Genomic DNA, 16056 nt, shown 5'->3' with positions numbered 1-16056 from the left:
TTTATTTTAAAAAAAAAAAAAAAAAAAAAAAAAAAAAAAAAAAACTATATGAGGAATAAAACTGAAAAGCTTACAGGATCAGGTGGTCTCCCATCCAAGCACTAACCATGGCCAAGCCTGCTTAGCTTTCTAAATCAGTCTTGAACCGGCACTCTCATACCAGTACAACTGGAAGTGGAAACTGGGTTGAAGTAAGGCCTATTTTACCAATTAAAATTATTTTTTTTAAATTTATTTTAAAAAAAAAAAAAAAAAAAAAAAAACTATATGAGGAAAAAAACTGAAAAGCTTACAGGATCAGGTGGTCTCCCATCCAAGCACTAACCATGGCCAAGCCTGCTTAGCTTTCTAAATCAGGCTTGAGCTGGCACTCTCATACCACTACAACTGGAAGTGGAAACTGGGTTTAAGGAAGGCCTATTTTACCAATTAAAATGATTTGTTTTAAATTTATTTTAAAAAAAAAAAAAATAAAAAAAAAAAAAAAAAAACTATATGAGGAAAAAAACTGAAAAGCTTACAGGATCAGGTGGTCTCCCATCCAAGCACTAACCGTGGCCAAACCTGCTTAGCTTTCTAAATCAGGCTTGAGCTGGCACTCTCATACCATTACAACTGGAAGTGGGAACTGGATTGAAGGAAGGCCTATTTGTCCAATTAAAATTAATTGTTTTAAATTTATTTAAAAAAAAAAAAAAAAAAAAAAAAAAAAAAACTATATGAGGAATAAAACTGAAAAGCTTACAGGATCAGGTGGTCTCCCATCCAAGCACTAACCATGGCCAAGCCTGCTTAGCTTTCTAAATCAGTCTTGAACCGGCACTCTCATACCAGTACAACTGGAAGTGAAAACTGGGTTGAAGGAAGGCCTATTTGACCAATTAAAATGATTTGTTTTAAATTTATTTAAAAAAAAAAAAAAAAAAAAAAAAAAAAAAAAAAAAAAACTATATGAGGAATAAAACTGAAAAGCTTACAGTATCAGGTGGTCTCCCATCCAAGCACTAACCATGGCCAAGCCTGCTTAGCTTTCTAAATCAGGCTTGAGCTGGCACTCTCATACCAGTACAACTGGAAGTGGAAACTGGGTTGAAGGAAGGCCTATTTGACCAATTAAAATGATTTGTTTTAAATTTATTTAAAAAAAAAAAAAAAAAAAAGGATATGAGGAATAAAACTGAAAAGCTTACAGTATCAGGTGGTCTCCCATCCAAGCACTAACCATGGCCAAGCCTGCTTAGCTTTCTAAATCAGGCTTGAGCTGGCACTCTCATACCAGTACAACTGGAAGTGGAAACTGGGTTGAAGGAAGGCCTATTTGACCAATTAAAATGATTTGTTTTAAATTTATTTAAAAAAAAAAAAAAAAAAAAAAAACTATATGAGGAAAAAAACTGAAAAGCTTACAGGATCAGGTGGTCTCCCATCCAAGCACTAACCGTGGCCAAGCCTGCTTAGCTTTCTAAATCAGGCTTGAGCTGGCACTCTCATACCAGTTCAACTGGAAGTGGGAACTGGATTGAAGGAAGGCCTATTTGTCCAATTAAAATTAATTGTTTTAAATTTTTTTAAAAAAAAAAAAAAAAAAAAAAAAAAAAAAAAAAAAACTATATAAGGAATAAAACTGAAAAGCTTACAGGATCAGGTGGTCTCCCATCCAAGCACTAACCATGGCCAAGCCTGCTTAGCTTTCTAAATCAGTCTTGAACCGGCACTCTCATACCAGTACAACTGGAAGTGAAAACTGGGTTGAAGGAAGGCCTATTTGACCAATTAAAATTATTTTTTTTAAATTTATTTTTTTTTTTTTAAAAAAAAAAAAAAAAAAAAAAAAAAAAAAAAAAAAACTATATGAGGAATAAAACTGAAAAGCTTACAGGATCAGGTGGTCTCCCATCCAAGCACTAACCATGGCCAAACCTGCTTAGCTTTCTAAATCAGGCTTGAGCCGGCACTCTCATACCAGTACAACTGGAAGTGGAAACTGGGTTGAAGGAAGGCCTATTTGACCAATTAAAATGATTTGTTTTAAATTTATTCAAAAAAAAATAAATAAATAAAAATAAAACCTATATGAGGAATAAAACTGAAAAGCTTACAGGATCAGGTGGTCTCCCATCCAAGCACTACCCAGGGTCAAGCCTGCTTAGCTTTCTAAATCAGTCTTGATCTGGCACTCTCATACCAGTACAACTGGAAGTGAAAACTGGGTTGAAGGAAGGCCTATTTGACCAATTAAAATTAATTGTTTTAAATTTATTTAAAAAAAAAAAAAAAAAAAAAAAAAAAAAAAACTATATGAGGAATAAAACTGAAAAGCTTACAGGATCAGGTGGTCTCCCATCCAAGCACTAACCATGGCCAAGCCTGCTTAGCTTTCTAAATCAGGCTTGAGCTGGCACTCTCATACCAGTACAACTGGAAGTGGAAACTGGATTGAAGGAAGGCCTATTTGACCAATTAAAATGATTTGTTTTAAATTTATTTAAAAAAAAAAGAAAAAAAACTATATGAGGAAAAAAACTGAAAAGCTTACAGGATCAGGTGGTCTCCCATCCAAGCACTAACCGTGGCCAAACCTGCTTAGCTTTCTAAATCAGGCTTGAGCTGGCATTCTAATACCATTACAACTGGAAGTGGAAACTGGGTTGAAGGAAGGCCTTTTTGACCAATTAAAATTAATTGTTTTTTTATTTTTAAAAAAAAAAAAAAAAAAAAAAAAAAAAAAAACTATATGAGGAATAAAACTGAAAAGCTTACAGGATCAGGTGGTCTCCCATCCAAGCACTAACCATGGCCAAACCTGCTTAGCTTTCTAAATCAGGCTTGAGCCGGCACTCTCATACCAGTACAACTGGAAGTGGAAACTGGGTTGAAGGAAGGCCTATTTGACCAATTAAAATGATTTGTTTAAAATTTATTAAAAAAAAAAAAAAAAAAAACCTATATGAGGAAAAAAACTGAAAAGCTTACAGGATCAGGTGGTCTCCCATTCAAGCACTAACCATGGCCAAACCTGCTTAGCTTTCTAAATCAGGCTTGAGCTGGCATTCTAATACCATTACAACTGGAAGTGGAAACTGGGTTGAAGGAAGGCCTTTTTGACCAATTAAAATTAATTGTTTTTTTATTTAAAAAAAAAAAAAAAAAAAAAAAAAACTATATGAGGAATAAAACTGAAAAGCTTACAGGATCAGGTGGTCTCCCATCCAAGCACTAACCATGGCCAAACCTGCTTAGCTTTCTAAATCAGGCTTGAGCCGGCACTCTCATACCAGTACAACTGGAAGTGGAAACTGGGTTGAAGGAAGGCCTATTTGACCAATTAAAATGATTTGTTTTAAATTTATTCAAAAAAAAATAAATAAATAAAAATAAAAACTATATGAGGAATAAAACTGAAAAGCTTACAGGATCAGGTGGTCTCCCATCCAAGCACTAACCATGGCCAAGCCTGCTTAGCTTTCTAAATCAGGCTTGAGCTGGCACTCTCATACCAGTACAACTGGAAGTGGAAACTGGATTGAAGGAAGGCCTATTTGACCAATTAAAATGATTTGTTTTAAATTTATTTAAAAAAAAAAGAAAAAAAACTATATGAGGAAAAAAACTGAAAAGCTTACAGGATCAGGTGGTCTCCCATCCAAGCACTAACCGTGGCCAAACCTGCTTAGCTTTCTAAATCAGGCTTGAGCTGGCACTCTCATACCAGTACAACTGGAAGTGGAAACTGGGTTGAAGGAAGGCCTATTTGACCAATTAAAATGATTTGTTTTAAATTTATTTAAAAAAAAAAAAAAAAAAAAAAAACTATATGAGGAAAAAAACTGAAAAGCTTACAGGATCAGGTGGTCTCCCATCCAAGCACTAACCATGGCCAAGCCTGCTTAGCTTTCTAAATCAGGCTTGAGCTGGCACTCTCATACCATTACAACTGGAAGTGGGAAGTGGATTGAAGGAAGGCCTATTTGTCCAATTAAAATTAATTGTTTTAAATTTATTTAAAAAAAAAAAAAAAAAAAAAAAAGAAAAAAAAAACTATATGAGGAATAAAACTGAAAAGCTTACAGGATCAGGTGGTCTCCCATCCAAGCACTAACCACGGCCAAGCCTGCTTAGCTTTCTAAATCAGGCTTGAGCTGGCACTCTCATACCAGTACAACTGGAAGTGGAAACTTGGTTGAAGGAAGGCCTATTTGACCAATTAAAATGATGTGTTTTAAATTAATAAAAAAAAAAAAAAAGAAAGAAAAATATATGAGGAATAAAACTGAAAAGCTTACAGGATCAGGTGGTCTCCCATCCAAGCACTAACCGTGGCCAAACCTGCTTAGCTTTCTAAATCAGGCTTGAGCTGGCATTCTAATACCATTACAACTGGAAGTGGAAACTGGGTTGAAGGAAGGCCTTTTTGACCAATTAAAATTAATTGTTTTTTTATTTTTAAAAAAAAAAAAAAAAAAAAAAAAAAAAAAAAAAAAAAAACTATATGAGGAATAAAACTGAAAAGCTTACAGGATCAGGTGGTCTCCCATCCAAGCACTAACCATGGCCAAACCTGCTTAGCTTTCTAAATCAGGCTTGAGCCGGCACTCTCATACCAGTACAACTGGAAGTGGAAACTGGGTTGAAGGAAGGCCTATTTGACCAATTAAAATGATTTGTTTTAAATTTATTCAAAAAAAAATAAATAAATAAAAATAAAAACTATATGAGGAATAAAACTGAAAAGCTTACAGGATCAGGTGGTCTCCCATCCAAGCACTAACCATGGCCAAGCCTGCTTAGCTTTTTAAATCAGGCTTGAGCTGGCACTCTCATACCAGTTCAACTGGAAGTGGAAACTGGGTTGAAGGAAGGCCTATTTGACCAATTAAAATGATTTGTTTTAAATTTATTTAAAAAAAACTATATGAGGAAAAAAACTGAAAAGCTTACAGGATCAGGTGGTCTCCCATCCAAGCACTAACCATGGCCAAGCCTGCTTAGCTTTCTAAATCAGGCTTGAGCTGGCATTCTAATACCATTACAACTGGAAGTGGAAACTGGGTTGAAGGAAGGCCTTTTTGACCAATTAAAATTAATTGTTTTTTTATTTAAAAAAAAAAAAAAAAAAAAAAAAAAAACTATATGAGGAATAAAACTGAAAAGCTTACAGGATCAGGTGGTCTCCCATCCAAGCACTAACCATGGCCAAACCTGCTTAGCTTTCTAAATCAGGCTTGAGCCGGCACTCTCATACCAGTACAACTGGAAGTGGAAACTGGGTTGAAGGAAGGCCTATTTTACCAATTAAAATTATTTTTTTTAAATTTATTAAAAAAAAAAAAAAAAAAAACCTATATGAGGAAAAAAACTGAAAAGCTTACAGGATCAGGCGGTCTCCCATCCAAGCACTGACCATGGCCAAGCCTGCTTAGCTTTCTAAATCAGGCTTGAGCTGGCATTCTAATACCATTACAACTGGAAGTGGAAACTGGGTTGAAGGAAGGCCTTTTTGACCAATTAAAATTAATTGTTTTTTTATTTAAAAAAAAAAAAAAAAAAAAAAAAAAACTATATGAGGAATAAAACTGAAAAGCTTACAGGATCAGGTGGTCTCCCATCCAAGCACTAACCATGGCCAAACCTGCTTAGCTTTCTAAATCAGGCTTGAGCCGGCACTCTCATACCAGTACAACTGGAAGTGGAAACTGGGTTGAAGGAAGGCCTATTTGACCAATTAAAATGATTTGTTTTAAATTTATTCAAAAAAAAATAAATAAATAAATAAAAACTATATGAGGAATAAAACAGAAAAGCTTACAGGATCAGGTGGTCTCCCATCCAAGCACTAACCATGGCCAAGCCTGCTTAGCTTTCTAAATCAGGCTTGAGCTGGCACTCTCATACCAGTACAACTGGAAGTGGAAACTGGATTGAAGGAAGGCCTATTTGACCAATTAAAATGATTTGTTTTAAATTTATTTAAAAAAAAAAGAAAAAAAACTATATGAGGAAAAAAACTGAAAAGCTTACAGGATCAGGTGGTCTCCCATCCAAGCACTAACCGTGGCCAAACCTGCTTAGCTTTCTAAATCAGGCTTGAGCTGGCACTCTCATACCAGTTCAACTGGAAGTGGAAACTGGGTTGAAGGAAGGCCTATTTGACCAATTAAAATGATTTGTTTTAAATTTATTTAAAAAAAGAAAAAAAAAAAAAAAACTATATGAGGAAAAAAACTGAAAAGCTTACAGGATCCGGTGGTCTCCCATCCAAACACTAACCGTGGCCAAGCCTGCTTAGCTTTCTAAATCAGGCTTGAGCTGGCACTCTCATACCATTACAACTGGAAGTGGGAAGTGGATTGAAGGAAGGCCTATTTGTCCAATTAAAATTAATTGTTTTAAATTTATTTAAAAAAAAAAAAAAAAAAAAAAAAAAAAAAACTATATGAGGAATAAAACTGAAAAGCTTACAGGATCAGGTGGTCTCCCATCCAAGCACTAACCATGGCCAAGCCTGCTTAGCCTTCTAAATCAGGCTTGAGCTGGCACTCTCATACCAGTACAACTGGAAGTGGAAACTGGATTGAAGGAAGGCCTATTTGACCAATTAAAATGATTTGTTTTAAATTTATTAAAAAAAAAAAGAAAAAAAACTATATGAGGAAAAAAACTGAAAAGCTTACAGGATCAGGTGGTCTCCCATCCAAGCACTAACCGTGGCCAAACCTGCTTAGCTTTCTAAATCAGGCTTGAGCTGGCATTCTAATACCATTACAACTGGAAGTGGAAACTGGGTTGAAGGAAGGCCTTTTTGACCAATTAAAATTAATTGTTTTTTTATTTTTAAAAAAAAAAAAAAAAAAAAAAAAAAAAAAAAAAAACTATATGAGGAATAAAACTGAAAAGCTTACAGGATCAGGTGGTCTCCCATCCAAGCACTAACCATGGCCAAACCTGCTTAGCTTTCTAAATCAGGCTTGAGCCGGCACTCTCATACCAGTACAACTGGAAGTGGAAACTGGGTTGAAGGAAGGCCTATTTGACCAATTAAAATGATTTGTTTTAAATTTATTCAAAAAAAAATAAATAAATAAAAATAAAAACTATATGAGGAATAAAACTGAAAAGCTTACAGGATCAGGTGGTCTCCCATCCAAGCACTAACCATGGCCAAGCCTGCTTAGCTTTCTAAATCAGGCTTGAGCCGGCGCTCTCATACCAGTACAACTGGAAGTCGGAACTGGGTTGAAGGAAGGCCTATTTGACCAATTAAAATGATTTGTTTTAAATTTATTTAAAAAAAACTATATGAGGAAAAAAACTGAAAAGCTTACAGGATCAGGTGGTCTCCCATCCAAGCACTAACCATGGCCAAGCCTGCTTAGCTTTCTAAATCAGGCTTGAGCTGGCATTCTTATACCAGTACAACTGGAAGTGGAAACTGGGTTGAAGGAAGGCCTTTTTGATCAATTAAAATTAATTGTTTTTTTATTTAAAAAAAAAAAAAAAAAAAAAAAAAAAAAAAACTATATGAGGAATAAAACTGAAAAGCTTACAGGATCAGGTGGTCTCCCATCCAAGCACTAACCATGGCCAAACCTGCTTAGCTTTCTAAATCAGGCTTGAGCCGGCACTCTCATACCAGTACAACTGGAAGTGGAAACTGGGTTGAAGGAAGGCCTATTTGACCAATTAAAATGATTTGTTTAAAATTTATTAAAAAAAAAAAAAAAAAAAACCTATATGAGGAAAAAAACTGAAAAGCTTACAGGATCAGGTGGTCTCCCATTCAAGCACTAACCATGGCCAAACCTGCTTAGCTTTCTAAATCAGGCTTGAGCTGGCATTCTAATACCATTACAACTGGAAGTGGAAACTGGGTTGAAGGAAGGCCTTTTTGACCAATTAAAATTAATTGTTTTTTTATTTAAAAAAAAAAAAAAAAAAAAAAAAAAAAAAAAAAAAACTATATGAGGAATAAAACTGAAAAGCTTACAGGATCAGGTGGTCTCCCATCCAAGCACTAACCATGGCCAAACCTGCTTAGCTTTCTAAATCAGGCTTGAGCCGGCACTCTCATACCAGTACAACTGGAAGTGGAAACTGGGTTGAAGGAAGGCCTATTTGACCAATTAAAATGATTTGTTTAAAATTTATTAAAAAAAAAAAAAAAAAAAACCTATATGAGGAAAAAAACTGAAAAGCTTACAGGATCAGGTGGTCTCCCATTCAAGCACTAACCATGGCCAAACCTGCTTAGCTTTCTAAATCAGGCTTGAGCTGGCATTCTAATACCATTACAACTGGAAGTGGAAACTGGGTTGAAGGAAGGCCTTTTTGACCAATTAAAATTAATTGTTTTTTTATTTAAAAAAAAAAAAAAAAAAAAAAAAAAAAAAAAAAAAACTATATGAGGAATAAAACTGAAAAGCTTACAGGATCAGGTGGTCTCCCATCCAAGCACTAACCATGGCCAAACCTGCTTAGCTTTCTAAATCAGGCTTGAGCCGGCACTCTCATACCAGTACAACTGGAAGTGGAAACTGGGTTGAAGGAAGGCCTATTTGACCAATTAAAATGATTTGTTTTAAATTTATTCAAAAAAAAATAAATAAATAAAAATAAAAACTATATGAGGAATAAAACTGAAAAGCTTACAGGATCAGGTGGTCTCCCATCCAAGCACTAACCATGGCCAAGCCTGCTTAGCTTTCTAAATCAGGCTTCAGCTGGCACTCTCATACCAGTACAACTGGAAGTGGAAACTGGGTTGAAGGAAGGCCTATTTGACCAATTAAAATGATTTGTTTTAAATTTATTTAAAAAAAAAAGAAAAAAAACTATATGAGGAAAAAAACTGAAAAGCTTACAGGATCAGGTGGTCTCCCATCCAAGCACTAACCGTGGCCAAACCTGCTTAGCTTTCTAAATCAGGCTTGAGCTGGCATTCTAATACCATTACAACTGGAAGTGGAAACTGGGTTGAAGGAAGGCCTTTTTGACCAATTAAAATTAATTGTTTTTTTATTTAAAAAAAAAAAAAAAAAAAAAAAAAAAAAAAAAAAAAACTATATGAGGAATAAAACTGAAAAGCTTACAGGATCAGGTGGTCTCCCATCCAAGCACTAACCACGGCCAAGCCTGCTTAGCTTTCTAAATCAGGTTTGAGCTGGCACTCTCATACCAGTACAACTGGAAGTGGAAACTGGGTTGAAGGAAGGCCTATTTGACCAATTAAAATGATTTGTTTTAAATTTATTTAAAAAAAAATAAATAAAAAAAAAAAAAAACTATATGAGGAATGAAACTGAAAAGCTTACAGGATCAGGTGGTCTCCCATCCAAGCACTAACCATAGCCAAACCTGCTTAGCTTTCTAAATCAGTCTTGAACCGGCACTCTCATACCAGTACAACTGGAAGTGAAAACTGGGTTGAAGGAAGGCCTATTTGACCAATTAAAATTAATTGTTTTAAATTTATTAAAAAAAAAAAAAAAAAAAAAAAAAAAAACTATATGAGGAATAAAACTGAAAAGCTTACAGGATCGATCAGGTGGTCTCCCATCCAAGCACTAACCATGGCCAAGCCTGCTTAGCTTTCTAAATCAAGCTTGAGCTGGCACTCTAATACCAGTACAACTGGAAGTGGAAACTGGATTGAAGGAAGGCCTATTTGACCAATTAAAATGATTTGTTTTAAATTTATTTAAAAAAAAAAGAAAAAAACTATATGAGGAAAAAAACTGAAAAGCTTACAGGATCAAGTGGTCTCCCATCCAAGCACTAACCGTGGCCAAACCTGCTTAGCTTTCTAAATCAGGCTTGAGCTGGCATTCTAATACCATTACAACTGGAAGTGGAAACTGGGTTGAAGGAAGGCCTTTTTGACCAATTAAAATTAATTGTTTTTTTATTTAAAAAAAAAAAAAAAAAAAAAAAACAACTATATGAGGAATAAAACTGAAAAGCTTACAGGATCAGGTGGTCTCCCATCCAAGCACTAACCATGGCCAAACCTGCTTAGCTTTCTAAATCAGGCTTGAGCCGGCACTCTCATACCAGTACAACTGGAAGTGGAAACTGGGTTGAAGGAAGGCCTATTTGACCAATTAAAATGATTTGTTTTAAATTTATTCAAAAAAAAATAAATAAATAAAAATAAAAACTATATGAGGAATAAAACTGAAAAGCTTACAGGATCAGGTGGTCTCCCATCCAAGCACTAACCATGGCCAAGCCTGCTTAGCTTTCTAAATCAGTCTTGAACCGGCACTCTCATACCAGTACAACTGGAAGTGAAAACTGGGTTGAAGGAAGGCCTATTTGACCAATTAAAATTATTTTTTTTAAATTTATTAAAAAAAAAAAAAAAAAAAAAAAAAAAAAAAAAAAAAAAAACTATATGAGGAATAAAACTGAAAAGCTTACAGGATCAGGTGGTCTCCCATCCAAGCACTAACCATGGCCAAGCCTGCTTAGCTTTCTAAATCAGGCTTGAGCTGGCACTCTCATACCAGTACAACTGGAAGTGGAAACTGGGTTGAAGGAAGGCCTATTTGACCAATTAAAATGATTTGTTTTAAATTTATTTAAAAAAAAAAAAAAAAAAAAAAACTATATGAGGAAAAAAACTGAAAAGCTTACAGGATCAGGTGGTCTCCCATCCAAGCACTAACCATGGCCAAGCCTGCTTAGCTTTCTAAATCAGGCTTGAGCTGGCACTCTCATACCAGTACAACTGGAAGTGGAAACTGGATTGAAGTAAGGCCTATTTTACCAATTAAAATGATTTGTTTTAAATTTATTTAAAAAAAAAAAAAAAAAAAAAAAAAAAAAACTATATGAGGAAAAAAACTGAAAAGCTTACAGGATCAGGTGGTCTCCCATCCAAGCAATAACCGTGGCCAAACCTGCTTAGCTTTCTAAATCAGGCTTGAGCTGGCACTCTCATACCATTACAACTGGAAGTGGAAACTGGGTTGAAGGAAGGCCTATTTGACCAATTAAAATTAATTGTTTTAAATTTATTAAAAAAAAAAAAAACTATATGAGGAATAAAACTGAAAAGCTTACAGGATCAGGTGGTCTCCCATCCAAGCACTAACCATGGCCAAGCCTGCTTAGCTTTCTAAATCAGTCTTGAACCGGCACTCTCATACCAGTACAACTGGAAGTGAAAACTGGGTTGAAGGAAGGCCTATTTGACCAATTAAAATGAATTGTTTTAAATTTATTTAAAATAAAAAAAAACTATATGAGGAATAAAACTGAAAAGCTTACAGGATCAGGTGGTCTCCCATCCAAGCACTAACCATGGCCAAACCTGCTTAGCTTTCTAAATCAGGCTTGAGCTGGCACTCTCATACCAGTACAACTGGAAGTGGAAACTGGATTGAAGGAAGGCCTATTTGACCAATTAAAATGATTTGTTTAAAATTTATTTAAAAAAAAAAAAAAAAACTATATGAGGAAAAAAACTGAAAAGCTTACAGGATCAGGTGGTCTCCCATCCAAGCACTAACCGTGGCCAAACCTGCTTAGCTTTCTAAATCAGGCTTGAGCTGGCACTCTCATACCATTACAACTGGAAGTGGGAACTGGATTGAAGGAAGGCCTATTTGTTCAATTAAAATTAATTGTTTTAAATTTATTTAAAAAAAAAAAAAAAAAAAAAAAAAAAAAAAACTATATGAGGAATAAAACTGAAAAGCTTACAGGATCAGGTGGTCTCCCATCCAAGCACTAACCATGGCCAAGCCTGCTTAGCTTTCTAAATCAGGCTTGAGCTGGCACTCTCATACCAGTACAACTGGAAGTGGAAACTGGATTGAAGGAAGGCCTATTTGACCAATTAAAATGATTTGTTTTAAATTTATTCAAAAAAAAATAAATAAATAAAAATAAAAACTATATGAGGAATAAAACTGAAAAGCTTACAGGATCAGGTGGTCTCCCATCCAAGCAATAACCGTGGCCAAACCTGCTTAGCTTTCTAAATCAGGCTTGAGCTGGCACTCTCATACCATTACAACTGGAAGTGGAAACTGGGTTGAAGGAAGGCCTATTTGACCAATTAAAATTAATTGTTTTAAATTTATTTAAAAAAAAAAAAACTATATGAGGAATAAAACTGAAAAGCTTACAGGATCAGGTGGTCTCCCATCCAAGCACTAACCATGGCCAAGCCTGCTTAGCTTTCTAAATCAGGCTTGAGCTGGCACTCTCATACCAGTACAACTGGAAGTGGAAACTGGATTGAAGGAAGGCCTATTTGACCAATTAAAATGATTTGTTTTAAATTTATTTAAAAAAAAAAAAAAAAAAAAAAAAAAACTATATGAGGAAAAAAAATTAAAAGCTTACAGGATCAGGTGGTATCCCATCCAACCAAAAACCGTGGCCAACCCTGCTTAGCTTTCTAAATAAGGGTTGAGCTGGCACTCTCATACCATTACAACTGGAAGTGGAAACTGGGTTGAAGGAAGGCCTATTTGACCAATTAAAATTAATTGTTTTAAATTTATTTAAAAAAAAAAAAACTATATGAGGAATAAAACTGAAAAGCTTACAGGATCAGGTGGTCTCCCATCCAAGCACTAACCATGGCCAAACCTGCTTAGCTTTCTAAATCAGGCTTGAGCTGGCACTCTCATACCAGTACAACTGGAAGTGGAAACTGGGTTGAAGGAAGGCCTATTTGACCAATTAAAATGATTTGTTTTAAATTTATTAAAAAAAAAAAAAAAAACTATATGAGGAATAAAACTGAAAAGCTTACAGGATCAGGTGGTCTCCCATCCAAGCAATAACCGTGGCCAAACCTGCTTAGCTTTCTAAATCAGGCTTGAGCTGGCACTCTCATACCATTACAACTGGAAGTGGAAACTGGGTTGAAGGAAGGCCTATTTGACCAATTAAAATTAATTGTTTTAAATTTATTAAAAAAAAAAAAAACTATATGAGGAATAAAACTGAAAAGCTTACAGGATCAGGTGGTCTCCCATCCAAGCACTAACCATGGCCAAGCCTGCTTAGCTTTCTAAATCAGTCTTGAACCGGCACTCTCATACCAGTACAACTGGAAGTGAAAACTGGGTTGAAGGAAGGCCTATTTGACCAATTAAAATGAATTGTTTTAAATTTATTTAAAATAAAAAAAAACTATATGAGGAATAAAACTGAAAAGCTTACAGGATCAGGTGGTCTCCCATCCAAGCACTAACCATGGCCAAACCTGCTTAGCTTTCTAAATCAGGCTTGAGCTGGCACTCTCATACCAGTACAACTGGAAGTGGGACCTGGATTGAAGGAAGGCCTATTTGTCCAATTAAAATTAATTGTTTTAAATTTATTTAAAAAAAAAAAAACTATATGAGGAATAAAACTGAAAAGCTTACAGGATCAGGTGGTCTCCCATCCAAGCACTAACCATGGCCAAGCCTGCTTAGCTTTCTAAATCAGGCTTGAGCTGGCACTCTCATACCAGTACAACTGGAAGTGGAAACTGGATTGAAGGAAGGCCTATTTGACCAATTAAAATGATTTGTTTTAAATTTATTCAAAAAAAAATAAATAAATAAAAATAAAAACTATATGAGGAATAAAACTGAAAAGCTTACAGGATCAGGTGGTCTCCCATCCAAGCAATAACCGTGGCCAAACCTGCTTAGCTTTCTAAATCAGGCTTGAGCTGGCACTCTCATACCATTACAACTGGAAGTGGAAACTGGGTTGAAGGAAGGCCTATTTGACCAATTAAAATTAATTGTTTTAAATTTATTTAAAAAAAAAAAAACTATATGAGGAATAAAACTGAAAAGCTTACAGGATCAGGTGGTCTCCCATCCAAGCACTAACCATGGCCAAACCTGCTTAGCTTTCTAAATCAGGCTTGAGCTGGCACTCTCATACCAGTACAACTGGAAGTGGAAACTGGGTTGAAGGAAGGCCTATTTGACCAATTAAAATGATTTGTTTTAAATTTATTTAAAAAAAAAAAAAAAAACTATATGAGGAATAAAACTGAAAAGCTTACAGGATCAGGTGGTCTCCCATCCAAGCACTAACCATGGCCAAGCCTGCTTAGCTTTCTAAATCAGGCTTGAGCTGGCACTCTAATACCAGTACAACTGGAAGTGGAAACTGGATTGAAGGAAGGCCTATTTGACCAATTAAAATGATTTGTTTTAAATTTATTTAAAAAAAAAAGAAAAAAAACTATATGAGGAAAAAAACTGAAAAGCTTACAGGATCAGGTGGTCTCCCATCCAAGCACTAACCGTGGCCAAACCTGCTTAGCTTTCTAAATCAGGCTTGAGCTGGCACTCTCATACCAGTACAACTGGAAGTGGAAACTGGGTTGAAGGAAGGCCTATTTGACCAATTAAAATGATTTGTTTTAAATTTATTTAAAAAAAAAAAAAAAAACTATATGAGGAATAAAACTGAAAAGCTTACAGGATCAGGTGGTCTCCCATCCAAGCACTAACCATGGCCAAGCCTGCTTAGCTTTCTAAATCAGGCTTGAGCTGGCACTCTCATACCAGTACAACTGGAAGTGGAAACTGGATTGAAGGAAGGCCTATTTGACCAATTAAAATGATTTGTTTTAAATTTATTTAAAAAAAAAAGAAAAAAAACTATATGAGGAAAAAAACTGAAAAGCTTACAGGATCAAGTGGTCTCCCATCCAAGCACTAACCGTGGCCAAACCTGCTTAGCTTTCTAAATCAGGCTTGAGCTGGCATTCTAATACCATTACAACTGGAAGTGGAAACTGGGTTGAAGGAAGGCCTTTTTGACCAATTAAAATTAATTGTTTTTTTATTTAAAAAAAAAAAAAAAAAAAAAAAACAACTATATGAGGAATAAAACTGAAAAGCTTACAGGATCAGGTGGTCTCCCATCCAAGCACTAACCATGGCCAAACCTGCTTAGCTTTCTAAATCAGGCTTGAGCCGGCACTCTCATACCAGTACAACTGGAAGTGGAAACTGGGTTGAAGGAAGGCCTATTTGACCAATTAAAATGATTTGTTTTAAATTTATTCAAAAAAAAATAAATAAATAAAAATAAAAACTATATGAGGAATAAAACTGAAAAGCTTACAGGATCAGGTGGTCTCCCATCCAAGCACTAACCATGGCCAAGCCTGCTTAGCTTTCTAAATCAGTCTTGAACCGGCACTCTCATACCAGTACAACTGGAAGTGAAAACTGGGTTGAAGGAAGGCCTATTTGACCAATTAAAATTAATTGTTTTAAATTTATTAAAAAAAAAAAAAAAAAAAAAAAAAAAAAAAAAAAAAAAAAAAAACTATATGAGGAATAAAACTGAAAAGCTTACAGGATCAGGTGGTCTCCCATCCAAGCACTAACCATGGCCAAGCCTGCTTAGCTTTCTAAATCAGGCTTGAGCTGGCACTCTCATACCAGTACAACTGGAAGTGGAAACTGGGTTGAAGGAAGGCCTATTTGACCAATTAAAATGATTTGTTTTAAATTTATTTAAAAAAAAAAAAAAAAACTATATGAGGAAAAAAACTGAAACGCTTACAGGATCAGGTGGTCTCCCATCCAAGCACTAACCATGGCCAAGCCTGCTTAGCTTTCTAAATCAGGCTTGAGCTGGCACTCTCATACCAGTACAACTGGAAGTGGAAACTGGATTGAAGGAAGGCCTATTTGACCAATTAAAATGATTTGTTTTAAATTTATTTAAAAAAAAAAAAAAAAAAAAAAAAAAAAACTATATGAGGAAAAAAACTGAAAAGCTTACAGGATCAGGTGGTCTCCCATCCAAGCAATAACCGTGGCCAAACCTGCTTAGCTTTCTAAATCAGGCTTGAGCTGGCACTCTCATACCATTACAACTGGAAGTGGAAACTGGGTTGAAGGAAGGCCTATTTGACCAATTAAAATTAATTGTTTTAAATTTATTAAAAAAAAAAAAAACTATATGAGGAATAAAACTGAAAAGCTTACAGGATCAGGTGGTCTCCCATCCAAGCACTAACCATGGCCAAGCCTGCTTAGCTTTCTAAATCAGTCTTGAATCGGCACTCTCATA

This window comes from Clarias gariepinus, chromosome 7 (genome assembly GCF_024256425.1).
Source record: "Clarias gariepinus isolate MV-2021 ecotype Netherlands chromosome 7, CGAR_prim_01v2, whole genome shotgun sequence".
NCBI lineage: Eukaryota > Metazoa > Chordata > Actinopteri > Siluriformes > Clariidae > Clarias > Clarias gariepinus.
Note: the sequence above shows the minus strand (reverse complement) of the source record.